Genomic DNA, 12,834 nt, shown 5'->3' on the forward strand with positions numbered 1-12,834 from the left:
AAGAGATTTATGAAAACATATCAAACTCTTCATGTGTAAATCTCTCATGGAAATTAATTGATTTCTCTTAGTACAATATATTAGAACTAATTAAAATTACCATATCCAGCAGCCAGTCTGTACCTTTCCAAATATCCTTCTCCAGTATCCATAACCACGCACTGCTCTGTCTTCCATCATGCTTCTTTTATTGCTGAGTGAGGTGCTTGCTCCTTCATTAAATAGCATTAAAAATAGACTGCACTGAACTCCCCAGTGGAGCATGCTCTAACAGGGCTAACCCACAGTTCTCAAGGTAACTATAGTCAGCTGGGATCTCAGAGGGAAAGTCACTGGGAGATCAGCAATTTGCAAATCTAATAGCACACACAACCCTGTCTAGGTCTGAGATGAACATTGTAACATAAATCAACACAGAGTGAAATTAAGTCACTGAGAAACTGTCAATTACTGGAGCTGTATAAGTTTCTTTAAATATGACTCACCTAAACAAAGTATCCTGTCAAACAGGCATTCATCTATAGCAACTTGTTTATATTATTAATCAAATAAAATAAACCACATCCAGACAGGGTACATTGACATGTATGCATAGCAGTCTAAATGCCTTAGAAGTTGCACTTAAACCAAATTGTTTTCAAACAAATAATAGCATTGATGAGCAAGGATAGTAATAGGTTAGCCTTTTGTATCTTTTGTGATAAGAAAGTGTACTCCGTAAAGAATATGCTAAACTCCCCAGAAAATTTAAAAATATTCTGTTAGTTGAAATGATAAAAAGAACGCGATATAAAAGGAAAAACAGGATCGGACACAAATACATACCTTAAAAATCCATATAAACCTGAAAAGAGTGCATACATAATTTCTCACATGGGATCCACATTAGGAGAGCAGCAGAAGCAATTACTGGTGAGATAGTAGATTACTCGACTATTTGAACAAAACATAGCTAGAACTCTCAGCTTGCAAATGACTGCCTTTTGAGAAAGTAACATTAACTAAAATCCTATTAAGACATGCAAGCCCTGTGGTGACACAAATACAGAGGATCAAAGGAACAGGTGCATTTATTTTAAAGTGTGTGTCAAAAGGTTTTCTAAGTTTTACCCACCCCCCCCACAAAAAAATGATTTCCTGTCATCTCCATGTCACTGTTTTCTCAAAACAATCATAACAATTTTGATCTCCAAAGTGAATGAGGAGGAGGTAGGAATCATTTGATTTTAGTCAGCATTGGAGCAAAATCTTGTACAGACTCATTTCAACTTTGGGGAACGTCATTCTTGTTGAGAGAAGCTGAAGTGTCATACCAGTAGACTTAAAAAATCAGAAATCAAGTGGGTATCTGCACTTAAACATATTCTCACGAAAGTGATTGCATTGTACTAACTAGCTCCCCATCCCTCTAACTTTCAATTCCATTTTTGCTTTTCCTTTGAGGCTAGGACTCTGCCCTTACCCTGTATCTTCAGGAGGTGACCAAGTACTGAATCTGAGCAGCCCACAGCCACCACAGCCACTCCAGCTCTGTTTCTGTGCATAAACATTGAGTGAGTCAATTTCTCTTAAGAAACTTTCTAAGCACTTGTCTAATGCAACTCAATTCTACCACTATATCTACAACCTGCCACAGAAGGCATTAAACTTGGAGTTTGCCATGAAACACAGATTCCAAACATGTGAAAATAAAATGGGAATAGCTCTTCTCCCTAAACCCCTTGGGAGTCAGGACCCCAAGTCCTACCAGTACAACAAACAGATTACAACTTTTTGCCCCCTTGTAGAGTTCTCTCTTTCAAATGAAACAGAGCCCTTGGAACTTTCTACCTTGAAACCTACATAAATCACTGTCGACCTCTCAGATGGAAAGAAATGCCTTTTTCAAGTCTCTTCCAGCTTTCCATTTCTGCCTCATTTGGGGGAGGGGGAGTATACCCCTCCTTTGACGAAACATAAAAAACACAATACAAATATGACAACAGCTTTCTACAAACACGAAAGAGAAATACAGACTAGAAACAATTAGAAAGAAAAGCACAGGTATATGGCAGAAAGGAAGAGAGAGAGAAAAAATCACAAAAGGCGGACAATGTTCACGTCGGAAGACCTTGATTATTACCTTGACCGAACAGTGGATATCCCCCCAGCGTCTTGGTGCCTTGATTGATTTAATTAGGTTTTTATTAATATTATTGTTTCTCAGTGATTGATTTGGCTGGATTTGTTTGATTTAGCTTGGAATTTTGTTTTTGGTCGATTTATTTAACTGCTAGTTCAAAAGGAGCTTTTCTGCATTGTCGGCTGGGATCCTTGCAAGGCTGTGGCGGACGCCACTGCGGCGACACTGGTGGCTTCAGCTGGCGACCCCGTTGCCCCTGCTGCTTATCGCTGCTCCGGACGCTCTCAGGGGGCGCCGCCGCAGCCTTCTTTACCCGGCTGGCTGCAGGGAATGAACGTACCCCGCCTCCTGTCTGCCAGTCTGTTCCTTTGCACTTCTGTCTGTCTGACCGTCTGTCTCGCAGCCTGGCAGCTCAGCGCGGGATTCTGGCTTTCCTGCGCTCTGCTCTGGGAGCTGCCACTCTCGCTGTCAGTCCGTGAGTGAGTCGGTCTGCCTGTCCCTCCTCATCTCTCAGTCCCACTAGTAATACAGGGTCCCTTTTGCAGTCTTCTGTGCCCGCATCTCTCTCCCTCTCCCATTCAGTGCCCTCAGCCGCTTTGCTCGGACAGAGGAGGGCGTCTGGAGTGGAGAGAGAGCACGCTTCCTTTCTCTCTCTCTCTCTCTCTCTCTCTCTCTCTCTCTCTCTCTCTCTCTCTCTCTCTCTCTCTCTCTCTCCTCTCTCTCTCTCTCTCTCTCCTCTCTCTCTCTCTCTCTCTTTTCTCCCTCTCCCCTGCCTCTCCCTCTCTTCTTGCTGGCTTCCCTGTCTCAAGCGGTCTAACTGCTTTCTGTGGCTCAGTCACTCTGTCAGTCCCACCCAGAGCCAGCCAGCCTCGGTCCGTCCTCCGGTTCCGCGTCCCCTGTCTCCCCGCCTCCGTTGTCTGACCCTCTGCCCGGCTCTGCCCTCCCACGCGGCTGGCACTGTTGCCGGGGGCGGTGCCTGGCTCCTCTCCGCAGCCCTGGCTGCGTCCGGTCTCCGTCCCGGCGCGAGGAAAAGCGAGTGTGGCATGTGGCCCCGCAGCTGGTCCGGCTGCAGACTCCAGTCCCCTGACCGGCCACACCCGGGAGATGGCCGCGGCTGAGTGCCTATGGGCACCGGGGTCTCTCTGCCACCGGGCGAGGCCAGAGTTGGCCGAGTCGGAGCGCCGGGACCTGCCGGGTGTGCCTGGCGCGCGCGGTGCCATGCATTCTCCTGGCTGTTCTCCGCCAGCCCCACGGCTAGAGACAAAGCGCATGAACCACGCGCGGCCGCGTGAGCATCATTAATCAGAGAGAAAACTGGCACGTTGCCCCCTGCCCCTCCATACCGCCTCCCGGCTCCCCGCCAGCAAGCGTGCACCGCCCCCGGTGCCGGAGCCCTCCAGCGTACCGCTCCCCGGTGACTTGCGACTCCTCGGACACTTGGCAAAGCCTTGCTCAGCTCTCTTGCTCGGGTGCTCACTCTCCAGGCCAACTCTGCAGAGACTATCCCACAATAACACCTCACTCCACCCAAATGAATCCGTAGCCTCAGAGCTCTTAGAGATTCTCGGCTTTGAGCAAGACCAAAAGTCAGGCGCGCAGCGTCAAGTTCAGCCCCTGTGGATGACTGCCCCCCGGACCGCTGCCCACCTGAGCGCTGGTTTAGAATCACCGAGGTGCTGCAGAAACCAAGGCAGGGCAGGGCGTGGGGCAGGGAACAGAGTTGACATCCGAAGAAATAAAAGCGCGGCATTTCCCATTTGTTCTGGAGATGGGCTAAATTTATTATCTGTAATTCTGTCTTTCATTTTTATTGTCTCAGGGCACACACTACCACACACACACAAAAAAAAAAAAAAAAAAAAAAATCATGGAGGAATGGGAATATATTTCCGGAATACCGCCCACCCATCCTGAGTGCATATAGAGCTTACTTTTCCAACATTATAGGTCACCAGCCAAGATATATCACTGGCTTTCTGCCCCCAGCTGAGACCAAGACATTTGATTCTGGGCTTTTTTGCTAGGTTGTTATTAATGTGAAGCAAAATTATAGTTGTGCACGCCTGCATGGGATTGCCAAAGCTCATTCTGACAGTATCCAGCAATTCAGTTTCTGAAATGTAGACGCTGAATAACTATGGATTTGGTGCAATGAACGCCCCATCCCGTAATAAATTAGAGAGGAGAAAATCAACTTTACCAGCTGCAATTAGTAATCCCATGAATAGACAACAAATAAATAACTAGCATAAACCGTATGTTGAAAAATTCCACATCCTTTTACTCATTTATTGACATCCATTTCTAATGACAGACATTATACACAGATTTATTAAAGGATGTGCCTTCCACTTTTTGTAGAAATGTAATTTCAACATCTGTAGCCATGTTCATCTATGCTAAGATATTAACTATAAATATCAAACAGATGATATGTGTAGCTCTAGAAAATTCTGTGAAAAAAATTAGGATAGGAGGGTACTGGTCCTTGATGAATAGGTAATTACTCTATTTTCCAAATACTAGAAATTGTCTCCCTTGGGGATCAGCGATTGCTAGAATAAGAATGAATCTGCCGTGTGTATGAGGTTTCAGCAAATGAAGCCTAAGGAATTCAAGACCCTTATGTTGATCTATTTCTACTCAGTGCTTTCCAAAAGCATTTTGACAAGCATTTTTCTCTTCCTTCCAGCAATCTAGAAGTCAAGAGAGAGTTAATAAAAAGTATTTCTGATTCTTTTCCCTTTCCTTTATTTCAAGTTATGTCCTAAAAAAACGGCTTTTCTTTGGGGAAAATTGTTATGCCAAGTTATGCTATGCCATAAATTCACACAATTGGGACTACCTGGGACGAGGGTCAAGGTACTTGATTTTCCTTCTGGATAACAGTACATATCAGCATCTCTTGAATGGATGGATGGGTGATCTACTAACAGAGAACCTTAACATCTTGCTCTTAACACAAACTCTTCCTAGAATGAATCAGATTTTACTCTGAGAGTTCACTAAAAAAAAAAATGCAACTCAAGGCTATAACTGGATTAGAAATTAATAGCCATTGGGCAGGGGGATGGGAACTCAAACAGTACTCTTAGTGCAAACTCCAGGGATTACGTAAAAGAACAAGACAAAATGTTTCAATATCTTGATAGTGCATGGCCAAAATTGATGACATTTATTGCAATTTCTCATGGATTTTAACCTTTATTTTAAAAAGAAAGCACCCCAAAGATGAATAACACTAATTTGCTTCAACTAAATTTTTTCTACCTTTTCTCATAATATTTTGTCAACAAAGTAGGAACTGGAGAAGGCTAAGGTTATTTGAGGCCATGCAGATAATTAACATTCAGCTAACCAAATTTTAAGTTTTGTGTCCCAATGTAAAACTGAAATATACTTCTGGGATTATTAGGCAGGCAGTGAACAATAATGATTCTTCTAGGCATTCAGAAAGTGTTTGTATTTCCTTAAATGATTTGAAACAGTTATCATTCCTTAAGGTCCTTGACCTGTCATAGAGTAACCACCACTAAACGCACTAAAACTGTTATCTGCCTTACTGGACCTCTGGGTGACAGATCCAAAATGCCAGTCACAGAAGTATTTATGCACTGAAAGCATCCTAACTAAGGTTAGGGCTGGGAACTGGTGGTAGTGTGGGAAGAGAAAGTGGTGCTGGTATTCTCTTGGTCTGGGTGCTTTTGAATTTATTCGGTATCATGTTTGAAATGAAAGAGACTACATGTAACCAGGTATCCCCAGCTTGGGGAGTTGAGCTCACCTACACACTGGCAAACATCTAAGATTGTCTCGACAAGCTCCCTTAAACACATATTCCCCTAAGACACTAAATTAGTGCCCTTTAATGAAGCTTCCAAATTGGATTTTCAAAATAAGGCAAATTGCTAAAATCGCCCAACTACCTTTATAAGCACCTTTTCAGCTGAAGCGAGAAGTAGAATTTCCATGCTGTTGAACTTCCATCATTCCTCAACAATTAGGCTGCGAGGAACTCCTCTTTAGGGCATTCTCCCCCACCACAATAAAGGCCCACAGATCCCCTAGAGAGACTTCTCATTTGCCCTGTTCCCAACAAAACAATCTTGGTTTTTATTAAATACCAGTCTTGGGTTTAAAGCCATACAAATATGCGTGGTACAGAAAGGCAGGGGGATAAGAAGGGGAAAAAAGGATTAGCATTTCAACCAGAAAAGTTTAGTTCCCCATTCTTATTTTGTACTGAGCCAAAATAACTCTAAAACACATTTCAGAACATCAACAAAGAATGTTACATCACGTATGCATCTGAGCATGAAGAAATGTCACGATCAAAAACAAAGAGGACTTGGGAGACTAGAAACCAAATGTTCTCATGGCACAGATCCCTTGATGGGCAGCCATGTTTTCTCTGTAGTCTGCTGTGCGCAGCATAAGAAAATTACCTCCACGAACCCTCGGTGTTCTCACAGGCAGACCATAAATGAACACCGGCCTGCACAACCACACAGTGATACTTTGCTGAGAATGCATAACAAGACATTTCCTCGAACATGAATGTGTGTAGTATTTTCATGAAGATGCAGCTAAATCAGAGGAAGGACAATAAGAAGAAATAGGAGGAAACAACTAAAGAGAGGTTTGGGAAACCTGTCACTGAAAGATTTGAGCATCACAAGACAAGAAGGGCTGTTGACTAAATAGCATATGCCTTTCCCTCATCTCTTGGGATAGAAATACCAGCATTTAGACACACCCTTAGTATTTGGGGGTTTTGTCCCTCTGGCCCCCAGAGTATCGCGTTGTTTTCTTCCCTGCACTGGCTGCCCTGAGGGACCCGCGGCTTTGGCACAGCTGAGGCATGTGCGGCAGGCAGCAGAGCACACAGATGCAGGAACTCTATCTGACTGCAGAGCAGGTGTGTGCAGGCAGGACGTCCTGCAGGCCCTCTCTACCTGGCCTGTGTTAGCAGCCCCCTCCAGGACCTTCTGAAGCATGAAGTGTTCTCAACTTCCTATGGAACCCACAAAAGATGTTTATCATTTTTAGCAAATGAGCCCAGAATTGAAAACAGAAGCATCAGAAGCGTACATGGGGAGAACAGAGGTAAATGTTTTCCCCCAAATGCAAGGGATGAATCAGAGCATAAACTAACACTTGCCAAAGCACTGTGTGTGATGCTGTCTCCTGTTTTACATTTCAGTTCCTGAGATACAGCATTTTCCTCCACATCGGACACTGTTCCCTTTTTCACACAAAGGAAGACAAAGGTTACCAAGTTATTCAGAACTTGGAATAGTATACGTGGCTTCTCAACAAGGAGATAATATTAAAAGGTCTATGAATTAGGCACTAGAATACAACAACTACAATCCATCTCTAATGAAATGTAAGACATTTATATTTTTAAACTGTTCTTCATAACTTAAAATGGTGTGCATACGTGTGTGTGTATGGTTAAAGGGTAAAATATATCCACAATTTTAATATTTCAAAAGAGTACTAAGATCTTACTGTAAACCCAGTTGTGGGCCAATATCCTCAAAAAGGGGAATATGCATATTTATAAGTTTGCGTGAATGTATGGACTTGTTCTCCAAAGCCACTCTTTAAAAAATTTGTTTTTCTTTTGAAAATAAATGTATATTTGCAAAATCTATAGCTACACATTGGTGGGAAAAAAAAGGGGGGGAGAAAGGATCAAAATTAAAAAGAAACAAAATTAAAATCTCCTAAAATATCACCACCCAAACAGCCATCACTTTTGTGCTTAGCCAATCTCTGTGCATATATATCCATAAATATATAGCTATATTTTGCATAAATGGATTGCAAAATACATGTTACTTTATAATCGGCTCTCTGTTCTGTACTTGAGAATAAGTCATGGGGTTTGTTCCTATGACATTGACTGTATCAATATATTAATGACAGCATAGTAGCCTATTAAATACAAAACGTGTGTGTGTTATACATAAGTGAAAGCTATTGGTAGGTGTGATTTGTTAATTGGAAGATTATCCCTTTAGGGTAAATCCTTAAAATGTGAATTGCTCTTCAAATATCTTTTGTTTTGATTACTAATCTTTTGCCTTCCTGGTATAAATTATATGGATTATAAAATAAATATTCCATTAAAACATATAAGACACTTTTCTATGTATATTTTTAATTGAATTGTATTAAATTACAGCAAAAACTTTTGTTACAGAAAGAGAATTAAATAAAAATCATACGTGTTAACTAATGATATTTTTGCTTTAGATTTTTCCCTTAACACAGACACCTGACACATATTTTTTCCCTATAAAAAAGATAACTATTTGAGGAAGATGAATAAATCATTTTAGGCTAAAAAGTTGAAATTTGGTAAACTGCACGCCTGCCTTCTTTTTTCCACAAATAAAGCAGACCCCTGGGAACTGTGGACAAGCCTCCAAATCATTGTTTTGATTCTCTTCCTTTGTTTATCATTTTAACCACACAGAACCAAACCCACTGATTTGACTTACATTATCATATATTTATCCTTCAACTCCTAAGATGAGGGTACAGACACAGACATTCAGGAATGTATTAAAAAAACAAACAAACCGGAAGCCTCAATGGGAGAGAAAGAATCACATAAGAATCATCAGCCTAACAATTCAGTCACTTTCACTTTATTCCATGTAAGTGCAGTCCAGGGCTCATAGCCAGTTCTTCTTTCCTTCCTAGAGAGATAAGACATCTCACTCTGCAGCCTTTTACAGTCAGGCAGGGCCATGTGACAAGTTCGCAGCAGTGATGTGTTAATGGAACTGACACATGACATTTTGGGGTTGGGGCAATGAAAAGCCTCCATGAAATTCTCTAAGTTCTTTTTGACCCTCCACATGGCCACAGATGAGGTCAACTGTCCAGACAGTCTAGCTACATGATGATCAGACTCTATTAGTCTGGGCCCCTGAGTGACTGTGTGGAGCAGATTTCAACACTGACTCATGTCAGACATATAAACTAAGCAAGAAAAAAAAATACTGTCTTTAACCAACTGAATTTTTAGGATTGTTTTAGTCACAGCACAACCTAGATTCCCTGATTCATAAACTCTCTGCTAGTCTAACACCACATGAGACAGTAACATGTACTGCAGTAAACAGAGGTCAGGCCTGGAATTCAGGAGAGCAGAATTTTGGTCCTGAATCAGTTATCAAATCACTGTGAGACTCAAATAAGTTATTTCCACTCTAAAGCCTGAGTTATTTTTAATTTTTAAATTTCTAAAATGAGGTGATAGCACTAATTCTTCATCTGAACAATACCACACTATTCTAATTACTAATGTTTTCTATTAACTCTTGATATTGTCTAACCAAGATTCCATTTTCCTTTTTTTTTAATTTAGTTTCACTGAGGTATAATTGACAAAATTGTAAGACATTTAAAGTGTGCATAGTGGTGATTTGGTATACGTATATATTGTGAAAGTATTCCCACAATCTAGTTAACACTTCCATCACTACACACACACAAGCACGCACGCACGCACACATGCACGCAGGCACACACACACACACCTTTGTTTTTTGTGCGGGGGAGGGTGGTGAGAGTTCCTCTTCTTAATAATTATTTTGGCTATATTTTTTAACTTTACTTTTTGTCTTTCATTTGAATTCTAGAAATAGCCTAGACATTTTCATAGAACATTTTACTGGTATTTTTATTGACATTGCCTTGAATTTATAGATTGACTAGAGAATTGACATCTTTCCTTTGTCTTCCCAAGTATGAATATTATGATCTCTTCTATTTTTCAGTTGGCTTTTGGATGTCCCTTAGTATATATCCATATTATTTCTAGGTATGGCATCATTAATTTCTAAAGTTGTTTAATTATACCATGTCTCCTATTTTTACTTAATATTGCTAGCATTTTTTTTTTTTTTTTTTTTTGGGATTAGTTCTTCCCAAAAACGAGCTTAAAAAAAAATCTATACGTTCTACTTCAGTAACTACTACATTTGTATCTCTACTACTTTGGAGTTTGTTTAATTATTGCTTTATAGCCTCTTAAGGAGAAAGCTTAGCTCATTAAATTTTACTATTTCAAAAAAATTTATATTTCTTATTTCCTATCATATACATTTAAGAATATATATTTTCTTTCATCTTAATACATTTTAGCTTCATAACAAAAGTTTTATTATTAGGTCTTTCTTATCATTTAATTCTATACTGTAATTCCCATTAAAATCATTTTTATCACATGGACTACTTAATGCATTTTTTTCTCTTTAATTTTAGTTTGTAAAGATATTGTTTTTCAGGGAGTGTCCAATTTTTACTATTGGGTTTTAATTTTATTTCATTTTAGTCAATGATTTTGCGTTTGCTGAGATCTTATTTAGGATTTGGCATATGAACAATTTTTGTTTATAGTCCATGTGTTCTTGAAAACAATGCATATTCTCTATTTAGTAGAGGGTTTTATATAAATCTATTAATTCAGACTTGTAAAATTAAAATGTTTATATATTTTTAAATGCTATTATCTTTTCAAGTCTATCTGCTTGATCCATCTGCTTCTGAGAGAACTGTGTTAACATATTTGATTATTCTTATGGATTTGTTGATTTTTTTCAATCACTTTATGCTTTATGCATTTTTATTATGTTTTGTTAGATACAGATTTACAAATAGTGTGTCTTCTTGATAGATGGTTCTTTTTTAAATAATTAAGCATACTTTTTGTATCTATCGATGATTTTACATTAGATTCTATTTTGTCTTTCACTAATATACACTCTAGAACTTTTGGCTACAATGTGCACTCATTTCAATATATTACACTCATTTCAAATATTCTGCATTGTATGTGTGTTTTTTCTATATTGTAGTCAAGGTTCATTTGAAACCATACAACTGGATCTTTTAAAAAATAAAATCTCAGGGTTTGTTGCATTATTTGTTTTCATTTATCTTACTAGGGACTTTGTGTATTGAGCTAGAGCTTTTTTCTCTACAAAATTTTCTTATCTGTCTACACAGATTTCTATATGATTTGCTCATATGTAGCTTTGACATTTTTCTTTACAATATGTTTGGTGTTCTTATTAAACCATCTATTGATTTTTAATTATATATATAATTAATATATATATAACATATATTATATGTGTATATATAATATATATACCTAATTAAAAGAGACTTTTATCCAGTATTTAAAAAAAAAAAAATCAGATATTATTTTTAGTTCTAGAATTTGCATTTTATTCTTTTACAGTTTCTGTTTCTTTACTGAGATTTTCTATCATTTTATTCATTGTAAGTGTATTTTCCTTTAGCTCATTTAGGTTGGTTATGATAGCTGCTTTAAAGTTATTTACTAATTCCAAAATCAGGGCTATTTGGAGGTTGGCCTACATTGATTTTTTTGTTTCTCTCTTGAGAATGAGTAATATTTTCTGGCACCTTCCTATATCAATCAATTTTGGATTGTGTCATGGATCATGTAAATGTTACATTGTGGAGATTTTGTGTTCTGCTATGGTCCAATGAATACGGTCTTGATATTTTTGTTTAAGCAGGTAATTAACTTGATAGGGCTCAAATTGCACACAGTATTAAAATCAGCAGCTAAAATCTTAGATCATATCTTTATCTTTTTTTTCTTTCCTTTTTCCCCTTCTTCCACCTCCCCCCTCCCCCCCCCCCCACTCCGGTTCAAACCGTTCTTTCTCAGTCTAGTTGTGTAGGACACAGCTCCCTGGCCCATGCTGGTATTATGCACCTGAGCCACTGGACCAGCCCTTCTTTGTCTTTTTAACTGGACCTCTTACAGTCTGCTTTGTACATTTGTGGTTCAGGGATTAGCTAGAGATTTCAAGAGTTTAGAAATAGAATTTGGGGCTCCTTCTCTCTGGATCTGTCCTTCCCAGAAATGTTTCCTTACTTTCCAGTGGTCCTTCTAATTATGAAGCCTATGGTTTTGTTTGTTTGTTTGTTTGTTTGGTTTTTAATTAAATCAGTTATAGTTGCCATCCAGGGCTGACTTTTGATTGCTCTCAGAATGCCAGCTGTGAAAAATGTTGAACTCAAGCCATGCTAGTCCTTTAAATCAAGGATCAATTACCTTCCAAAATCTGCTGCCTCTCATTCCTCAGAGTTTATTGTTGTCCTCTCAGAGAGACTTTGTCTGTTAGAAGTTTACTCAGCCATATATGGGCAGCAGGTCTCAATATCGAGTTTCACGAAGGAAGAAAGAGGAAAATTGGAAGACAAAGGAGAAAAAGCTATCTACCAAGTTTTGATTCTGAGGCCAGGAAGGGGATATCATCCTCAGATTCTCTTGCTTCGATCCCTTTGTCAAGAATGATGTCTCATCATAATCACGTCTAGATGTGAGGGAGCCTAGGAAGTCACACAGTTCTCTTTCCATCTTCTATAGTCAAGGACTGGGAAAAGGAAGTCAAAATTGGTGTTAAGTAGATTGACTGCATTATCTGTCACTGTCTCCCCTTTGGCTTCTACACTGATTACATACCTCATCTTCCTTATGAAATTGAAAGCTGGGTATTTTTCTCTGAAACACAAGCATATTTGTTTCAACCACGCTGGCTGGGGTAGATTTTAGGAAATATAGTTTGTCAAGAATAGAAGTAAAGCATCTTATCTCAGCAGCTCTCAGGCTTAGGTAACAGTAGACACTTAAACCCTCTCTCTACATG

General features: G+C 39.3%; 1 protein-coding gene across 9 annotated transcripts in view; it reads right to left on the reverse strand.

Annotated features, from left to right (window-relative positions):
- Positions 1-12,834, reverse strand: part of ARPP21 (cAMP regulated phosphoprotein 21) — a 424,506-nt gene that overhangs the window by 156,780 nt on the left and 254,892 nt on the right. For 2 of the 9 annotated variants that reach the window (XM_074312653.2, XM_074312641.2), the window contains exon 1: positions 2,123-3,426. The exons of 1 other annotated variant lie outside the window; for it this stretch is intronic. The gene's annotated coding sequence lies outside the window, so the exon portion shown is untranslated. Of the gene's footprint in view, positions 1-100; positions 268-825; positions 983-2,122; positions 3,427-3,527; positions 3,694-12,834 lie in introns of those variants that run through there. 6 more of the 9 variants (XM_074312643.2, XM_074312649.2, XM_074312654.2 and 3 more) reach the window with 6 other exon arrangements.

Source organism: Rhinolophus sinicus, chromosome 5 (assembly GCF_057876585.1).
Source record: "Rhinolophus sinicus isolate RSI-liver-muscle chromosome 5, RSI-T2T, whole genome shotgun sequence".
Lineage (NCBI taxonomy): Eukaryota > Metazoa > Chordata > Mammalia > Chiroptera > Rhinolophidae > Rhinolophus > Rhinolophus sinicus.